The sequence below is a fragment of the Eriocheir sinensis genome, chromosome 4 (assembly GCF_024679095.1).
Source record: "Eriocheir sinensis breed Jianghai 21 chromosome 4, ASM2467909v1, whole genome shotgun sequence".
NCBI classification, from domain to species: Eukaryota; Metazoa; Arthropoda; class Malacostraca; order Decapoda; family Varunidae; genus Eriocheir; species Eriocheir sinensis.
Window position 1 is genome coordinate 6,674,753 of NC_066512.1, and position 20,017 is coordinate 6,694,769.

At 44.0% G+C, this 20,017-nt stretch overlaps 1 protein-coding gene across 5 annotated transcripts in view; it reads left to right on the top strand.

Moving 5' to 3' along the window:
* LOC127008194 (thioredoxin domain-containing protein 15-like) overlaps positions 1-20,017 on the top strand; it is an 80,491-nt gene that overhangs the window by 48,200 nt on the left and 12,274 nt on the right. The window lies entirely within an intron of this gene.

Sequence of the window (20,017 nt, forward strand, 5' to 3'; positions counted from 1 at the left end):
CCCGGTTGGGCATACGGGCAACCGCAGTTGCCTGTAGCCCCAATGGTTCAAGGAAAACGGCCAGAGTGATACTACCTTTTAAGGCAGTGCGCGTGACGTTAATGGTAGGTAGACGTGACCCGTATATGTCAAAGCAGCGCAAAACATGGAAACATGGAAATGCAGGCAACAGAAAGCCTATTTGCTCATTACAAGGTTGCCCGCTTTGGTGAATTAATCTGCTCGACAACCACTTGGGGCCTGGGGAGCAGATTAAAGCACCTCGGAATTCAGTTTACTCCTGACGTAATGAAATGACAGTCGATTTGATATTTGAAGGAGTTGATGGTATTTGCATTTACTACTTCTGAGAGAAGATTGTTCCAGTGGCAGATGACTCGGTTTGAGAAGAAATTCCTTCCAATGTCTGTGGTACATCGACTCGACTGAATGGGTAAACCATTATTTCTAGTTCTTGAGTTTGTTTGCAGTTCAAAGAATTTGGAGTAATTGGCATTATTGAACTTTTTTAGGTACTTGAAGACTTGAATCATATCCCCTCGTAGGCATCTTTTCTCCAGTATAAAGAGATTGAGTTGCTTGAGTCGTTCCTCGTACGGTTGAGCTCTTAAGGTTGGAATCATTTTCGTGGCGCGTCGTTGAATCCTCTCCAGTAAATTAATGTCCTTTCTGTAATTAGGAGACCAGAACTGTGCTGCATACTCGAGGTGCGGTCTTACCATGGAATTATACAAGGATAGCATCACGTTTGGGGTTTTCCACTCGGAAGTTCCTCGCTTTGAAACCGAGCATAGTGTTGGCTTTGTCATATGCTTTTTTACAGTGATTCGTGAGTTTCAGGTCACTGCTGATAGTGACCCTAAGATCCTTTTCCTCCTGCATCGCCTGCAGAGGTTTCCCATTCATGATGTATGTGTGGTTATTATTTCTGGACCCAATGTGCATGACTTTGCATTTGTCAACATTAAAGGACATTTGCCATTTTTCCGACTATTCAATAATGTGATTGAAGTCTTTCTGAATGATTTCACAGTCGGTCTTTGTGAGGACCTTTCCACCTACCTTGGTGTCATTAGCCAATTTCGATATTGTGGATTTCAGTCCTGATTCTAGGTCATTGATATATATGATAAAGAGAATGGGTCCCAGCACTGACCCTTGAGGCACTCCACTAGTGACTGGAAGCCAATCAGAAGGCTGTCCGTTGAGTAGCACACGTTGTTTTCTGTCGGTGAGCCAATCTCTTATCCACGCGATCAGATTGGCTCCAATGCCCGCTGAGTGCAGTTTCTTAAAGAGTTGCTCGTGCGGTACTTTGTTGAAGGCTTTCTGAAAGTCCAGGTATATAACATCACTGGGGATGTGGTCATCCCAGTTCTTATATATACCTTGGAAGAAATCTAATAGATTCGTTAAGCAGGAGCGCTTTCTTCTGAAGCCATGCTGGGTGTCGGAGATTATATTATTGTCTTCTAGAAACTTGACAAGTTTGTCTCTAATAATTTTTTCGAGTATTTTGCCTGCCGCTGATGTTAAACTTATGGGCCTGTAGTTTAATGCAATGCTTTTGTCTCGGGGTGATAATGCGTGAAAGTCGGGATGGTAAGAATTTAGGACCAAGCGCGAAACTCGAGGATCGCGAAACTCAGGAGGGTACTATACGCAGATTCGCACAGTCATGGATTTTCCCAAATTGCACAAAAGCAGACACAGGAATTTTTGCAGTGCCACTCCAAACATTCACAAATCACTTGTGGACATATCAGCTGCTGCTAAGGAAAGAACAATATATACATGCATAAAGCAGCATAAAATATCATATCACGGTTTACTTATCACGGTCTCGCTGTATCGTGGATTTTTAAATTGTATCATATCGCGGATTTTTCACTATATCGCGGGATTTTGCAGTAAAATAATAATTTTCTGCCAAAAAAATGAAAACGATATAAATCAACGTAAGTAGGAACACACCTAAATAAGCACCTACGTCACCCACCTATTTTTTTTTTTCCCGTCACGGCCTATTGCGCTGTTAGTCTTTCCCCACTTCCTTTCTTCTCCCTCTCCGTCCCCGTATTTTTCTCCTTCCTTCTCATTTCTTTCTTCTTTTCCTTTTCCCTCCCTCCCAGTTTTTCTCTTTTATTCTCTTCCCCTCCCACTCACACCCTTTCTCTCCCCCTCTTTCCTCACCTTTACCTGACCCTCCCTACCTCTCTTTTGATATCTTTCCCTCCCACTCACACCGTTTCTCTCCCCCTCTTTCCTCACCTTTACCTGACCCTCCCTACCTCTCTTTTAATTTCTTTCCCTCCCACTCACACCCTTTCTCCCCCTCTTTCCTCACCTTTACCTGACCCTCCCTACCTCTCTCTTTTAATCTCTTTCCCTCCCACTCACACCCTTTCTCTCCCCCTCTTTCCTCACCTTTACCTGATCCTTCCTACCTCTCTCTTCTTTTCCAATCCCTTGTTTCCTCCGTTCTCATACCCTCTTATTTTTAGTCTTATCTCTCACTCTATCACTCTTCCTCCCTTTCTCCATTAGATTATATGAACACACACACACACACACACACACACACACACACACACACACACACACACACACACACACACACACACACTCTTGCTCGCACACACACACACACACACACACTCTTGCTCGCACACACACACACACACACACACACACACACACACACACACTCGCTCGCACACACACACACACACACACACACACACACACACACACACACACACACACACACACACTCGCTCGCACACACACACACACACACACAGAAGGGGAAATGGGAAGGGTGTGTGGAGGGAGGGGCAGACCTGACCTGACTCTCCCTTCTGCCACTCCCTCCCCACACCCTTCTCATTTCCCCTTCTCTGTGTGTGTGTGTGTACAACTAGGTAACACACACACACACACAGAAGGCGAAGTGGAAAGGGTGTGGGGAGGGAGGGGCGGAAGTGAGAGTCAGGTCATGTCCTGACTGAAGCCCTGACCTGACTCTCCCTCAGGACCTTACCTGACTCTCCCTCAGGACTTCACCTGACTCTCCCTCAGGACCTGATATGACTCTCCCCACTGTCCCTCCCTCCCCACACCCTTCTTGTTTTCATCCTCTTTATCTCTCCCTGTTTCCTGCACTACTTTTTCTTGTTCTCCCTTCTTACATCCTCTATCGGTATTTTTTTCATGACTCACTCTGTCCCTCTCCTCCCTTTCCCCTTCCGAATTTACCTAATTGTGATATAAAAGAAGTGAGCTACGCTCATATTGTCCTTTCTCTGAGTATTCTTCCGCCTCGCTAAACTAAGTCCTGTGCGAAGTTTGTATATATGAAGCAAATGTCGAAAGTCGAAACAAAAATTATAGAATCATTTATCGGGACCGCGTCGTAACAACAAAACGTCGTAGGAAGTGTTTATAAGAGTCTGGGAGAGGTCAATAGGAGTGTGGGAAAGATTTGTAAGAGTGTGGGGAGGGTTTATAAAGCCTTAAAATATATATAAATAATAAAAAAAATATAAGGTCGCTACTTCGTGGATTTTCCTGTCGCGGGGGGTTCTGGAACCTGACCCCCGCGATAAAAGAGGGATTACTGTATAGCACCATTCATCATATATATGTACTATAAACGGCATTGTACTGCATTTCCCGCCATATAAGACGCACTTTTTTTCAAAAAAGAACTTTCGAAATATTACCCTGCATCTTATACCCCGATGGTTAGGTTTTCGTAGAACTAGGGGTTATTGTTAATGGTACGAGGCCAACACCCGAAACACCTCCATTTGACACCAAAGTTCCCAAATGTTCCCAGATTGAAATATACCATATTTTGAGGTGTATAATGCACACTTTTTTCACTCAGAAAATGCCAAAGAGTTACCCCTGCACGGTATACACTGAAGGTACAAATTTTTATTTATTTAAATAATGAATAGTGTGATGCAACAAAAAAGTAAAGTGTGTATAAGCAGAAGAGATAAAACCATACAGGTCACAAGTAGAAGAAGATGCGCCACACATGGGAGCCGAGGCGCGGCGTGAACACCAAACAAAATACAGCAGCACTGTGGCGCGCCAGTTACAAGTGTGTCGGGTACCTTGGTGGTGATGGTTAAACTGGCTATTACATGGGAACAATTTTGGCAGAGAAGGGTGCTGCCTGACGTGACTGCTCGGCGACTGTGGGGCCGACTTTTTTTTTTTTACAGCAAAGGAGGCAGTTCAAGGGCCTAAAGAAAACAATAATGGAAAAAAAGCCTGCTACTTACTGCTCCAAAAATGAATACAGAGGAGTGACCGAAAGAGAGGTCAATTTCGGGAGGAGAGGTGTCCTGATACCCTCCTCTTGAAAGAGTTAAAGTCATAGGCAGGAGGAAATACAGATGAAGGAAGATTGTTCCAGAGTTTACCAGCGTGAGAGATGAAAGAGTGAAGATGCTGATTAACTTTTGCATAAGGGGTTTGGACAGTATAGGGATGAGCTTGAGTAGAAAGTCGTGTATAGCGAGGCCGCTGGAGGGGGGGAGGCATGCAGTTAGCAAGTTCAGAAGAGCAGTCAGCGTGAAAATATCGATAGAAGATAGAAAGAGAGGCAACATTATGGTGGAATTTAAGAGGTAGAAGACTATCAGTAAGAGGAGGAGAGCTGATGAGACGAAGAGCCTTAGACTCCACTCTGTCCAGAAGAGCAGTGTGAGTGGAGCACCCCACACGTAAGATGCATACTCCATACGAGGGCGGACAAGGCCCCTGTATATGGATAGCAACTGTGCGGGGGAGAACAACTGGCGGAGACGATACAAAACGCCCAACCTCGAGGAAACTGATTTAGAGAGAGAGGAGATATGAAGTTTCCAGTTAAGATTTTGAGTTAAGAATAGACTGAGGATATTTAGTATTGAAGAAGGTGACAGCTGAGTGTTGTCAAAGAATAGAGGATAGGTGTTTGGAAGATTGTGTCGAGTTGCTAGGTGGAGAAATTGAGTTTTTGAGGCATTGAAGGACACAAGGTTCCTTTTATCACAATCGGAAATGATAGCAAGGTCTGAGGTTAAGCGTTCTGCAGCCTCCAGTCTGGAGTCATGTAATTCCTGTTGAGAGGGTCTTCTGTTGAAAGAAGTTGAATAATGCAGAGTGGAGTCGTCAGCGTATGAGTGGACAGGACAGTTTGTTATGGAAAGAAGATCATTGATGAATAACAGGAAGAGAGTGGGTGATAGGACAGAGCCCTGTGGAACACCACTGTTGATAGGTTTAGGGGAAGAACAGTGACTGTCTACCACCACAGAGATAGAACGGCCGGAAAGGAAACTGGAGATAAATGAACAGAGAGAGGGATAAAATCCAAAAGAGGGCAGTTTAGAAAGCAAAGAGTTGTGCCAGACTCTATCGAAAGCTTTTGATATGTCTAGCGCAACTGAGAAAGTTTCACCGAAACGGCTAAGAGAGGATGACCAAGAATCAGTTAACCCCTTCATGGTTACCTATGTTACAAAGTGGTCACGAAAAATGGAAAAAAAATTTTTTTGACCTAATGAATCCAAAAATATCTCCATATAAAAAAAACATGGAAATTTCATCCTTACCTTTTCTTAAATGAGAGGAGCATTTAACTGGCACCTGTGGCACGGCACTGCCAGACGTAATCTCACCACTGAGATATTATTTTCAACTCTTCCTCTAACAATTGTTTTTCTTTTGCACAACACAACATTCTTATGATATTGTATCACTTTAAGAACACAATTAGTCTCAAAATAGTAATTATGAACGGGAAATATAAAAAGGAAATGTGGCATAACAATTGTTTCCTTTTGTACAACACTACATTCTTATGACGGTGTATGACTAGGCTATAAGAACACAATTTGTCTCAAAATAGGCTAGTAATTCTAAACAGGAAACATAAAAAGGAAATGTGGCATAACACGTGACCTACAGGATTGGCGGGAATGCGTCTGTCTGGTTGGAGTGAGACCATGGGTGGGTGGGGGAGTCACTCTTGGACGAGACGCATTGCTTTCATCTTCGCTTGATGAACTCCGACGTCTTGCCATCTTCGTTCTGCCACCACATGGTGGATATAACCACCTAGAGGTGGAAGGAGGTGGAGAAGATAGTTGAGTAGGTGATGGTCCAGAGCATATGTTTAAGAAGTAGTCAGCTGCTGCTGTGTCTGCTGGATAATCGTCTTCAGATCCACTTGCTGATTAGCTTTCTTCACTTTCTTGAAAAACATAATCTTCATCTTTATCACTATCATCTATTGTAGATTCACTGTCAGTATGGGTAACTCTCGATTTACGTGAGTATTGTGTCCTTGAAGAGGTTGCGTAAATCAAAAACAATGTAAATCAAACAAGAGGTAGGTTTCTATCGAAAAATAAATATTCACTTCATTCAGTGGAGAGAGAGAGAGAGAGAGAGAGAGAGAGAGAGAGAGAGAGAGAGAGAGAGAGAGAGAGAGAATATCCATATCACTGAGATATCCACTCAGGCACCCAGTCTCAGCCTCCCTCGTGTGAGGAAGAAATGAGGGACACCATGAGCGACTGGCTAGTATTGGTACCGGTACCGAGCAGTCTGGTACAGGTACCGTACCGTATAGCTGGTACCGTTAGTACCGGTACTGGTACTGGTACCTGCCCACCCCTATTGTTGAGTAGCGTGGCAGCGTGGGTACTGTATTGTTGTTCAAGTGGCGCGCGGGAAGAACTGAGCTCAGCTGTGTGGCCACAGCACCGTGTGAGTCCAGTTGCGTGAGACATCTGGTGGCCACTCCATAAAATATTGCATATAAGTGAAAAAAACGTGTAAATTAAACATTTATTTGGATTTTGGACCCCGCTTTATTTAAAAAACGTGTAACCCAAACTTGCGTAAATCGAGAGTTACCTGTATCACCCTCTTCTTCAATGAAATGAAGCTGAATTTGCTCATCAGTGAGAGCGCCGAGTCGACGTCTATGTGCCATACTGTATAAGCATGCTCTGAACCAATAAAACTGCCTCGCATAAAGTCATCACTTGAGAAAAGATGCCTGACACTTCAATAAACGTAATTACAAACCACTAGAGGCATTTCATTCACGTGGGAAAAAAAAAAATAAAACGTCATATGACGTGGTTGACCAGAGGGAGTAACAACATTAACACGTCAGTGTACGTGGTTGACCACGAATGGGTTAAGAAAGTAAGAAGATCGCCAGTAGAACGCCCCTTGGGGAACCCATACTGGCGATCAGATAGAAGGTCAGAAGTGGAAAGGTGCTTTTGAATCTTCCGGTTAAGGATTGATTCAAAAGGTTTAGATAGACAGGAAAGTAAAGCTATAGGGTGGTAGTTTAAGGGGTTGGAGCAGTCACCCTTCTTAGGCACAGGCTGTATGAAAGCATACTTCCAGCAGGAAGGAAAGGTAGATGTTGACAGGCAGAGGCGAAAGAGTTTGACCAGTACGGAGGCACAGTTTTTAAGGACAATAGGAGGCACTCCATCAGGTCCAAAAGCCTTCTGAGAGTTGAGGCCAGAGAGGGCATAGAAAACATCATTTCTAAGAATCTTAATAACAGGCGTAAAGGAGTCAGAGGGGGGGTGAGTAGGAGGAATATGCCCAGAATCGTCCAAAGTGGAGTTGTTACAGAAAGTTTGAGTGAAGAGTTCAGCCTTAGAGATAGATGAGACAGCGGTGCTGCCATCAGGGTTAAGGAGAGGTGGGGAAGATGAATAAGTGAAATTGGAGGAGATATTTTTGGCTAGGTGTCAGAAGTCCCAAGAAGAATTAGAAAAAGCAAGGTTTTGACATTTGCTATGGATGAGAGAGGTTTTGGTAAGTCGAAGAATAGATTTGGCATGTAAAGATCATGGTTAGTGGGAGTTCGAAGGCTCTGGTACCTTTTGTGAGCTGCCTCTCTATCTTTGACAGCACAAGAACAAGCATGATTAAACCAAGGCTTTTTAGCATGAGGAGTAGAGAAGTACATGGGGTGTATGCCTCCATTGCAAAGACAATCACTTCTGTAATGCGCTAGGCACACACAGAGGGGTCTCTGTCTTGGAAGAAGTAATCATTCCACGGGAAATTGGAAAAGTACATCCTCAGGTTGTCCCACTGAGCTGAAACAAAATGCCAGAAGCATCGCCTCGTTGGTGGGTCCAGAGGATGTACAGGAGCGATTAGACAAAATACAGAAATAAGGTTGTGATCGGAGGAGCCCAACGGAGAGAACAGTTTGACAGAGTAAGGAGAAGGGTTAGAGGTAAGGAAGAGGTCTAGTATGTTGGGCCTGTCTCCAAGATGGTCAGGAATATGTGTAGGGTGCTGATGCAACTGCTCTAGGTCATTGAGGAAAGCAAAGTTATAGGCTTGTTCACCAGGATGGTCGGTGAAAGAGGATGAAAGCCAAAGCTGGTGGTGAACATTGAAATCTCCCAAGATGGAGATTTCAGCGAAGGGAGAGTGGGTCAAGATGTGCTCCACTTTAGAGTTCAAGTAGTCAAAGAATTTTACATAGTTAGTAGAGTTAGGTGAGAGATAAACAGCACAGATGTATTTAGTAATAGAATGACAATGAAGTCTTAGCCAGATGGTGGAAAATTCAGAAGAGTCAAGGTCGTGGGCACGAGAGCAAGTGATGTCATTGCACATGTAGGCGCAACATCCAGCTCTGGATTGAAATTTAGGATAGAGATAGTAGGAAGGAACAGAGTAGAGATTGCTGTCAGTAGCCTCAGAGACCTGTGTTTCGGTGAGGAAGAGAAGATGAGGTTTAGAAGAGAGATGGTGTTCCACAGAATGAAAATTAGAATGAAGACCGCGAATGTTGCAGAAATTGATAAGAAAGAGGTTCAAGAAGTTATCAAGACACCTCTCAAGTCGGCAGCCAGAAGGGGAGTCCTCCCTGGGGGAATATGTGGTCCCCTCCCTCAAAATTATTTTGCCTTTTTTTTTCAAATTCAATTCCCACTCTATATGGGCATACAAAATACACAACCTCACTTATACTCTGCTCACAAACCATCACTTTACTTTTGTTGACATTTACTTTCAACTTTCTCCTTTTACATACCCTATCAAAAACACTGACCAAATTTTGTGTCACTTTCATTTTCTGCAATAAGCACTGTGTCATCCGCAAATAGGATTGAATTCAGCACCCACTTCCTTCCCTCAGCGAACGTTTTTACTCCAACTTCCCCAACTTTGCCCTTCATTTCTCTCATAACACCATCCATATAAATATTGAACAACCATGGTGACATGACACACCCCTGCATTAAGCCCACTTTTATCTCAAAATGTTCACTTGTTTCTCCACTAATTTTGATACATGCAGATGCATCCTCATAGAAGGACTATTGCACTAAGCAGTTTTCCTCCCACACCATATATCTTTAAAACATCTCACAATGCCTTCCAGTCGACTCTGTCAAAAGCCTTTTCTAGATCCATGAAGGCAGCGTATAGTTTCTTTCCTTTTGCTATTATTTTTTCTACTACCATGCTAAAGGAAAATATCTGATCCACACATCCCCTTCCCTTCCCTTGTCATATTATATCCGTAACAATGCCCCCCCCCCCCCCCCAGAGGCCCCACTGGCAACCTGCCAGCCTCAGTGTGCTGTGCAGCTATATGTATCGACCACGTTCAGACTTTTTTTTTTTTTTAAGCAAGGGAGGCAGCTCATGGGCAAAGCCAAAGACAACAACAAAAAATACCCCACTAGGCACTGCTCCAAATAAAAGTAGAAAGAATGAAAGGCTAAAAAGAGATCAATTTCGAGTGAAAAGGTGTCTTGTTACTCCTCCTGTGAAGGAGGTCAAGTAGTAGGCAGGAGGAAATACAGACAAAGGAAGGCTGTTCCAGAGTTTACCAGCAAAAGAGATGAAAGATTGAAGATGCTGGTTAACTCTTGCATAAGGGATTTGGACAGTATAGGGATGAGCTTGAGTTAAGTTCAGTGCAGCGGGGCCGCGGAAGGGGGGAAGGTATGTAATTAGCAACTTCAGAAGAGCAGTCAGCATGAAAATATTGATAGAAGATAAAAGGAGATGCAACATTGTGGCAGAATTTAAGAGGTTGGAGACCGTCAGTAAGAGGAGGGGACTTAATAAGACAACGACCCTTAGACTCTGCTCTATCCAAGAGAGCTGTGTGTGTGGAGCCCCCCACACGTGATATGCATACTCCATACAAGGGCAGACAAGTTCCTTGTATATGGACAGCATCTGGGAAGAGGTGAAGAACTGGTGGAGATGATACAGAACGCCTTGAGGAAGGAACCTTGAGGAATCGATTTAGTAAGAGAGGAGATGTGAAGTTTCCAGTGCAGATTTTGAGTTGAGGATAGACCGAGGATGTTTAGTGTAGAAGGTGATGCCTGAGTGTTGTCGAAGAATCGTGGATAAGTGTTTGAAAGATTGTGTCGAGTTGATAGATGAAGAAATTGAGTTTTCGAGGCATTGAAGGACACCAGGTTCCTCCTGCCCGAATCAAAAATGATAGCAAGGTCTGAGGTTGAACATTCTGCAGTCTGGAGTCTTGTAATTCCTATTGGGAGGGTCTTCTGTTGAAAGAAGTTGAAGGGCAGAGTCATCGGCGTACGAGTGGATAGGACATTTTTTTTGTGGAAAGATCATTGACATATAAAGAGAAAGAGTGGGAGATAGGACAGAACCTTACGGAACACCACTGTTGATAGGTTTAGGGGAAGAACAGTGACCATCTACCACAGTAGATAGAACGACCGGAAAGGAAACTGGAGTTAACCCTTTCAATACGGTGACGCAGATGTCGGCGTCACAGTATGGAAATGGTTAAGAGGAAATGGAAGAGGATTAATACTCTTCCAAACCTCTTAACCCTTTCCTTGCGCGCAGTGCGGATGCGACTATCCCCTCAAGCGCAGTCGGGGAGCCTAATGGGGGGTCTCTTTTAACCTCTGTATCTCAAAAATTATTCATCACAGCTAGAAACCAAAAACACCATTGGAAAGAGGAGGTCCAGATCTATAGGAGTCGGATATGTATGCCTCTCTTGCGAATGTACATGCACGTTCAGGGAGTGTTGAATGTTAACACTTATGTCGGTGCGTGCAGGATGATCAGCCATATCGAGGGAACTGCGGACATCACTCCTTCATATTCTGGCAAGGGAGCATTGCCAACTGCAATATTTACAACTATTTGGTCAAAGAATCAGTCAGGTGATAGGTGAAGCTATGCAAAAATGCTGCTATATTGGGCAAGAACATCCACCAGTTACTCGTCCATAGATTTGCCGCGCTGGGCTGATATGATTTTCCACCAAATTTAGTGAAGAACCCACTCAATTGGCAATCCTGTGTTGTGAGAATTAGTGTTGGAACACTCTCCTACGTGGGAGATTTGAGTGCAGGTGGAGCTCGCAGCGAGCGTTTAGCAGCACCAGCAAATACGCCTAACGCTCGCTGCGAGTGTTTAGCAATGAAAGGGTTAATCCTCTTACATTTTCTCTTAAGAGGGTTAAAAGAGGATTAAGAGGAAATGGAAGAGGATTAAGAGGTTTAAAAGTGGATTAATCCTCTTCCATTTCTTCTTAACCCTTTCTATACTGTGACGCCGACATCTGCGTCACGTATTGAAAGGGTTTAAAATACAGAGAGAGGGATTGAATCCATAGGAGGGTAGTTCAGAAAGCAAAGATTTGTTCCAGGCTCTGTCAAAAGCTTTTTTTTTTTTGCAATATCAAAAGTTTCATTGAAACGGCTAAGAGAGGATGACCAGTCGTTAGTTAAGAAAGCAAGATCACCAGTAGAACATCCCTTGTGGAATGCATACTGGTGATCAGATAGAAGGTCAGAGGTGGATAGATGCTGAAGAATCTTCCGATTAATGATGAATTCAAAAGCTCTAGAAGACATGAAAGTAAAGCTATAGGATGGTAGTTTGAGGGATTGGAACAGTCACCCTTTGGCATAGGCTGTATGTAGGCGTACTTCCAGCAGGAAGGAGAGGTAGATGTTGAAAGGTAGAGACGAAAGTTTGACCACGCTGGGTGTCAGCACAAAAGCACAGTTTTTAAGTACAATAGGAGGCACTCCATCAGGCCCATAAGCCCTCTGAAGTTGGAGGCCAGAGAGGGCATAGAAAACATCATTATTAAGAATTTTAATAAAAGGTATAATGCAGGCATAGGGGCTATTTGTGGGAGGTATATGCCCTGAATCATCCAGAGTTTTTACAAAAAGTTTGAGCATAGACTTCAGCCTTAGAGACAGATGTGACAGCAGTGCTGACCTCAGGATTAAGGGGAGGTGGGAAAGATGAAGTAAAATTGTGTAATATTTTTGGCTAGGTTCATCATTATTATTAAAGGTATTTCTAAATTTCCACCTTTATTATCAGACTTCTGGCATCATTGGACTAAGTTCCCCCCATTTAGTCTGTAAAACCAAGTGTTTAATATATATATATATATATATATATATATATATATATATATATATATATATATATATATATATATATATATATATATATTACCCTCTCAAGTTTCGCGCTTTCCGAGTTTCGCGATCCTCGAGTTTAGCGCTTAGTCCTAAATTCTTACCATCACGACTTTCGCGCATTACCGCCACGAGTTTCGCGTTGCTTTGACATGTACGGGTCTCGTCTACCTACCGTCGGCGTCATGCGTGCTGCCTTAAAAGGAGGTGTCCAACCAATGGGGCTATGGGCAACCGCGGTTGCCCATATGCTCAACCAGGAGCGAGTTGTTGGTTGTCCTTATGAATGGAAAGCGGTTGTGAGTACGAGCGTGGGTACGTGGGTACCGAACGGCAGTATGTAAACAAACAGACGACGGCAGTGGCTGAGGAGTGAGGAGCAGTGGAAGATGGCCCACCAAGAGATTCGTAAAATTGCTTACTACTTGATTAACAAGATAAGAGAACACCCCGTGCTGTGGAACCACAGTCTAAAAATCTTTTTCTCAAGTCTATGAAAATTGTAGATCTCCCGGTGTTGTTTTCCTTTTCTTCTTCTTTTGACCTGTAATAATGCATGGCAGCAACGGTGAAAAGTAATAGTGCAAAATTGTAAAGGGGCATAGAAAAGCAAAATCAGGGAAAGAAAAGGACAGAAAAACACCTAAGTTCAGGGTGAAGTATATAAGTGCGCACTGTTAAGTAACTAAGGGCCGCTTTCACAGTCACTTTGTTTGTTTTGATCGTTACCAATGGCGGCGATCGCTGCTTAGTATTTCACGTGAAACTGGCCGATGGGGTAGTGGCGGCTACAGACGATACGAGAGATGTTGAGAGTGTTTGGTAAGTGGAGGGCTAGGCTAACCCCGCAGCCGCCACTACCTGATCGGCCAGTTTCACGTGGAAATACTATAGCGGCGACCGCCGCCATTGGTAACGATCGAAGCAAACAAACTGACTCTGAAAGCGGCCCTAAGTGCATGTTGTGAAGTATAAAAGTGTGGAGAAGGAGGACCTAAGAAGCGATACAAAGCATTACAGGTCAAAAGAAAAAGAAGGTCCACTACACTGGCCGGTGTTGCGAGAAATATCTCCCCGATGAAATTAGTCATTCTGCTGTCCACCATGCATGCGCGCTGTGGGAATACACAGCATTAAAAGTACTAATTTGCCTGGTTTTGTTCTAGTCTGTCCGCTTGTGTGAGCGGTATAGTGCTAAACTCGAGGATCGCGAAACTCGAGGTATTGAAATACATGAAAAAGTGCTTATTGGTTCTGGCCCGTGGAAAAAAATACTTTTTTTTCGACTTTTCTCCCTTGATATCACAATTTTTTAAACTTTACTCTCTTGCTATCTCAAAATAGTAATAGGCAGAAAATGGGAAGTTAGAACAGGTCGTTCTGAAGCCGCAGTTGAAGGCGGCTGCCTTACAATTGGCTGGCAGTTATGAATACATACATGCTTGTGATCTACGTGGTGTCGTCTGCTAAAGTAAGGGTGGTTGCTCGCGGTCATCCGTGGTACAGTCGGACAAACCTATAGCTTCTGGTAGTTTAATGTGTGTTATGGTATAATCTGCTAACTTTTTCTGTTATAAATCATTAAATCACTAACATCATGATTGACTTGTCAATGCCTATTGAACGTAAACCGCCGCCGCAATCGCAAAATAGCTCGCAGAGAGGTTCAACTTGCTTACTGCTTCCATATTTCCCTCACCGCTCACAAAGACCACAAGCGGACAAAAAAGAACAAATCCAGGCAAATCAACACTTTTAATGCTGTGTATTCCCACAGCGCGCATGCGTAGTGGACAGCAGAATGACTAATATCATCGGGGAGATATTTCTCGCTACACCGGCCAGTGTATAGTGGACATTCTTCTTTTGACATGTAATGTTTTGTATCGCTTCTTAGGTCCTCCTTCTCCACACTTTTATACTTCACAACATGCACTTAGGGCCACTTTCACAGTCATTTTGTTTGTTTTGATCGTTATCAGTCGCGGGGATCGCCGCTCTAGTATTTCCACGTGAAATTGGCCGATGGGTAGTGATGTGATGTGATGGTGTCGGAGGTATTGCCTTTACAACGGCACCTCGTGGCGGCTGCGGGGTTAGCCTAGCCCCGCACCTTACCACACACTCTCAACACCTGTCGCTTTCTCTGCAGCCACTACTACCCCATAGGCCAATTTCACGTGGAAAACTAAAGCGTCGATCGCCGCCATTGATAACGATCAAAACAAACAAAGTGACTGTGAAAGCGGCCCTTATTTACTTCACAGTGCGCACTTATACACTTCACCCTGAACTTGGGTGTTTTTCTGTTCATTTCTTTCCCTGATTTTGGTTTTCTATGCCCTTTTGCTATTTTCCACTGTTGCTTTTCACCGTCGCTGCCATACATTACAGGTCAAAAGAAGAAGAAGAGGAAAACACCGGGAGATTTACAAACAAGTTTTTTGGACTGTGGTTCCCCAGCATGGGGTGTTCTCTTATCTTGTTAATCAAGTAGTAAGCAAAGCAGCTCTGCCAATCCATTTTACGAGTCTCTTGGAGGGCCATCTTCCAACGCTCCTCAGCCATTGCCGTCGTCTGTTTGTTTACATGCAGCCGGTCGGTACCCACGTACCCACGCTCATACTCACAACCGTTTTTCATTCATACGGACAACCAATAACTCGCTCCCGGTTGGGCATACAGGCAACCGGGGTTACCCATAGCCCCAATGGTTGGACACCGCCTTTTAAGGCAGCACGCATGACGCCGACGGTAGGTAAACGTGACCCGTACATGTTAAAGCAACACGAAACTCGTGGCGGTAATGCGCGAAAGTCATGATGCCAAGAATTTAGAACTAAGAGCTAAACTCGAGGATCGCGAAACTCAGATAGCATGAAACTCGAGAGGGTACTGTATATATATATATATATATATATATATATATATATATATATATATATATATATATATATATATATATATATAGTACCCTCTCGAGTTTCGCGCTCGCTTCGTTCCGAAGGTATAGCGCTAAACTCGAGGATCGCGAAACTCGAGGTATTGAAAACACTGAAAAAGTGCTTATCTGATCCGACTCGTGGCGTTTATTTTTTTTTATTTTTTTTTATTTTTTACGTGGGCTATGGCGCTGGTAGACTATCCATCTGGGCCTGATGGCCGGCCCCGAGCCCGTCATGGCGCAGGCAACTGTTTATAGTGGCGCTATTATAATTGGCTCATGCTGCCCCCGGAGTTCACTTTTTTTTTTCCTCCTTTACTCCCTTTTTATCTCAAAATACGTACATGGAAAAAGGAAGAAAACAGGAAGAGAGAATGGGTCGTTTTAAAGCCACAAATAAATCCTTACGATTGGCTGAGCTCTGAAAACACGCTTGTGATTCGCTGGGAGTCCGATGATGTCAGCGCCGGCGCTCACCTGGTCAGCGGCCTCGCTGCCTTGGGGCAGTGTCACACTGGCCGTTTTCCTCTAACCATTGTGGCTACTGGCAACGCCCGTGCGCCCATCTGGGGGCGAGTTGTCGGTTGTCCGTAACCTGCTGGTGTCACAATGGGCCTTTTGTTTCCCACCACGTTGGCGGCAGCTTGGGAAACATGCAAATCCAACTTTTCCGGGTGTGCGTCACACACGGCCAAGGTCGGTTACCCGTCTCCACATCCACAACGTAAACAAAGCACTTATCCAGTATCAACATGGCGTCGTCTGCTAAAGTAAGGGCTGCCGCGGCTTGTGCTGCCATTACCCAAGTTATGGACTTATTGCTGCAGTCAAATAGAAGAAAGAAACTGTTGTGGGTGTGGCGTGTCTGAGGTTCCTCCGTGACAGTTCTCATTGTCACCACTGCACGTGAGCGGCCAACATACCCATCTAGACTCCGACCACATAAACATGTGCATCGACTAACAACAAAGACACACACACACACACTCACACGCACGCACACACCAGACTCATCATAAACCATGGCAGATGTTTCTCACAAACAAAAATGGCTTCGCCATTTTCTTGAGTGTGTTAGAACTTATTTGGTGAGTGGTTCATACAAACCAAACTTACCTAATGGTAAGAAGAGAGCAGTGTTAAAGACGACTGCTCTTTTCTTACCAAGAGTTAGGTTTGGTTCATGTGAGCCACTCTCCATATACGTTCTAACACACTCAAGAAATGGTGAAGTCATTCTGTTTGTCAGAAACATCTGCCATGGTTCCTAATGAGTATGGTGTGTGTGTGTGTGTGTGTGTGTCTTTGTTGTTACTCGATCCACGTGTTTATGTGGTCTAGATGGGTATGTTGGCTGCTCACGCGCGGTGGTGACAATGAGAACTGACATGGAGGAACCACAAGCATGCCACACCCACAACTGTTTCTTCCTTCCATTTAACTGCGGCAACAAGTCCATAACTTGGGTAATGGCAGCACCAGCCGCGACAGCCCTTACTTTAGCAGACGACGCCATGTTGATACAGGGCAAGTGCTTTGTTTACGTTGTGGATGTGGATACGGGCAACCAACCTTGGCCGTGTGTGACGCACACCCGGAAAAGTTGGAGTTGCCGGTTGCCCAAGCTGGCGCCAACTTGGTGGGAAGAAAAAAAACCTGTGTGACACCAGCTTACGGATAACCATGAATTTGCTCCCGATTGGGCGTACGGGCGTTGCCCGTAGCCCCAACGGTTGGACGAAAACGGCCAGTGTGACACCGCCTTAAGGCAGTGAAGCCATTGATAGGGTGAGCGTCGGCGATGACGTCATCGGACTCCCAGCGAATCACAAGCATGCTTTCAAAACTGTCAGTCAATCGTAAGGCAGCCGCCTTCAACCGCGGCTTCAAAACGACCCGTTAATTCTCTCTCTCTCTCTCTTTCTCTCTCTCCATAGCCACAATGTTTGGAGGAAAACGTCCAGTGGGATTCTACCTTTTAAGGTAGCGTGCGCGACGCCGATGGTAAGTAGACGTGACTCGTACGTGTCAAAGCAGCGCGAAACTCAGGGTGATAATGTGCGAAAGTAGGGATAGTAAGAATTTAGGACTAACCGTGAAACTTGTGGATCGCGAAACTCGGATAGCGCGAAACTCAAGAGGGTACTGTATATATATATATATATATATATATATATATATATATATATATATATATATATATATATATATATATACAGGGAACTCTCGATTTACGCGAGTATTGCGTCCTTGAAGAGGTCGCGTAAATCAAAAACAGTGTAAATCAAACAAGAGGTAGGTTTCTGACGAAAAATAAATACCGTATAGCGTATAGCGCGTACCTTTTTCACATAAAAAAATGCCTGAAAGTTTAGCCCTGCGCGTTATACGCCGAATGTACGAATTTATGATTTTTTTCTTCTTTGGGGTGTTTTTAAGGGTCTGTTTTTCGTCTTATCCAATAACAACGGCAAACTTACCTTTATTATTGTTTATAAACCTTCATAGTCCGTAGCTGTCTTATAATATGTTACCATAGAATACAGGGCGATCTAATAACTACTATACAAAAATTAAATCGGTGGAGGATCGCCCATGCCTTGCTGTTATCCCGTTTTTCCGTCGGGCGCCATTTGTATGATCTTGATCTTGATGTCACAGGTGACTTAAGATTGTATGACTAAGGAGCAGTACAAGCTACATAAAAATTCATATTGGAAAAAAAATATATTCATGTGTTCATTATTAATTATTAATATTAGTGAGAATAATGGGGTAAATATGATATCATAAACTGTACGAGGAGTTATTTCGCGCAATACCACCCCGGCCGCCATTTGCATTGTTTACAAACCACACAACCACACCCATACAACAAACAGCTGCATGCCGCGTGTCACCAGAACCGCGTGAATTGTGTCTTGCCTAGTTGTCTGTCATAACCTACGAGTGATGGTGGGAATAATATGCTTATTCACTTCATTCAGTGGAAAGAGAGAGAGAGAGAGAGAGAGAGAGAGAGAGAGAGAGAGAGAATATCCATATCACCGAGATATCCACTCAGGCACTCAGTCTCAGCCTCACTCGTGTGAGGAAGAAATGAGGGACACCATGAGCGGCTGGATAGTATTGGTACCGGTACCGAGCAGTCTGGTACCGGTACCGTACCGTATAGCTGGTACTGTTAGTACCGGTACTGGTACCGGTACCTGCCCACCCCTATTGTTGAGTAGCGTGTCAGTGTGAGTACTGTATTGTCGTTCAAGTGGCGCGCGGGAAGAACTGAGCTCAGCTGTGTGGCCGTGGCGCCGTGTGAGTCCAGTTGCGTGAGACATCTGGTGGCCATTCCGTAAAATATCGCGTATAAGTGAAAAAAACATGTAAATTAAACATTTATTTGGATTTTGGACCCTGCGTTATTTTAAAAACGCGTAAACCAAACTCGCGTAAATCGAGTTACCTGTATATATATATATATATATATATATATATATCTATATATATATATATATATATATATATATATATATATATATATTGCGTCTACGTACGCAACATCACTTGCTCTTGTGACCACAACCTTGACTCTTCTGAATTTTCAACCATCTGGCTGTGCTGTCTATCTCTCACCTAACTCTACCTACTATGTAAAATACTTTGACTATATTCCCGACCTTATTTCTGCATCCCTTCCTATCGCTCTTGTACATCCTCTGGACCCACCGAAGAGGCGGTGCTTCTGGCATTTTGCTTCAGCTCGGTGGGAGGACCTGAGGATGTACTTTTGCGATTTCCCGGGGAATGATTGCTGCTTCCAGGAGAGAGACCCCTCTGTGTGTGCCCAGCGCATCATTGAGGTGATTGTCTCTGGAATGGAGGCACACATTCCATGTTCTTTATATACCTCTCACGGCATCACCAAGGCATTTGTAATAATATAGAGGGCCTTGTAGTCACCTAACTAACTGTAGTAGCCTATAACATCAGCTGTCTGCCCACAGGGGCATAGCCAGGATTTCAGTTGGGGGGGGCACAATCTTCACCAGTCTCAGTTTCTCAATACCCATAAGGATCTACACTATTTGGGCAGTCACAGTCCGGATACAGTCTGGTGAAGTGCTGAAACAGGCAGTGACGAAATCAGTTCTGGCTGTCCCATTGAAGTGAAACCCATGTAATAATATTTCACCAGACCAGACTGGGTCTGGACCATAGCCATTCCTTTAATGTGGAATCTGCGGATCAATCCTAATCGAAAATGTTTCAATAAACAAATACTGATACTCGGATACAGTATTATCCTCCCCATATAAATTTTTGGGGGGGACTACGTAATACAACGTTGTATTATATATACACATGAGTGGGGTCGAAACGGGCACCAATCGCTTCTACACTGGACACAGAAAGAGCGAGAGCGGCATGCACACAACATCGACAACATCAAAGAGAACACAAAAGCTATCAGGCATCACAGCTGTCTGGCGCCAATGAGGCGGATTTGTTACCATTGAGAAAATATAGTGGGGTCCAATCTGACCCCCAGATGTGTTTAAGGGTC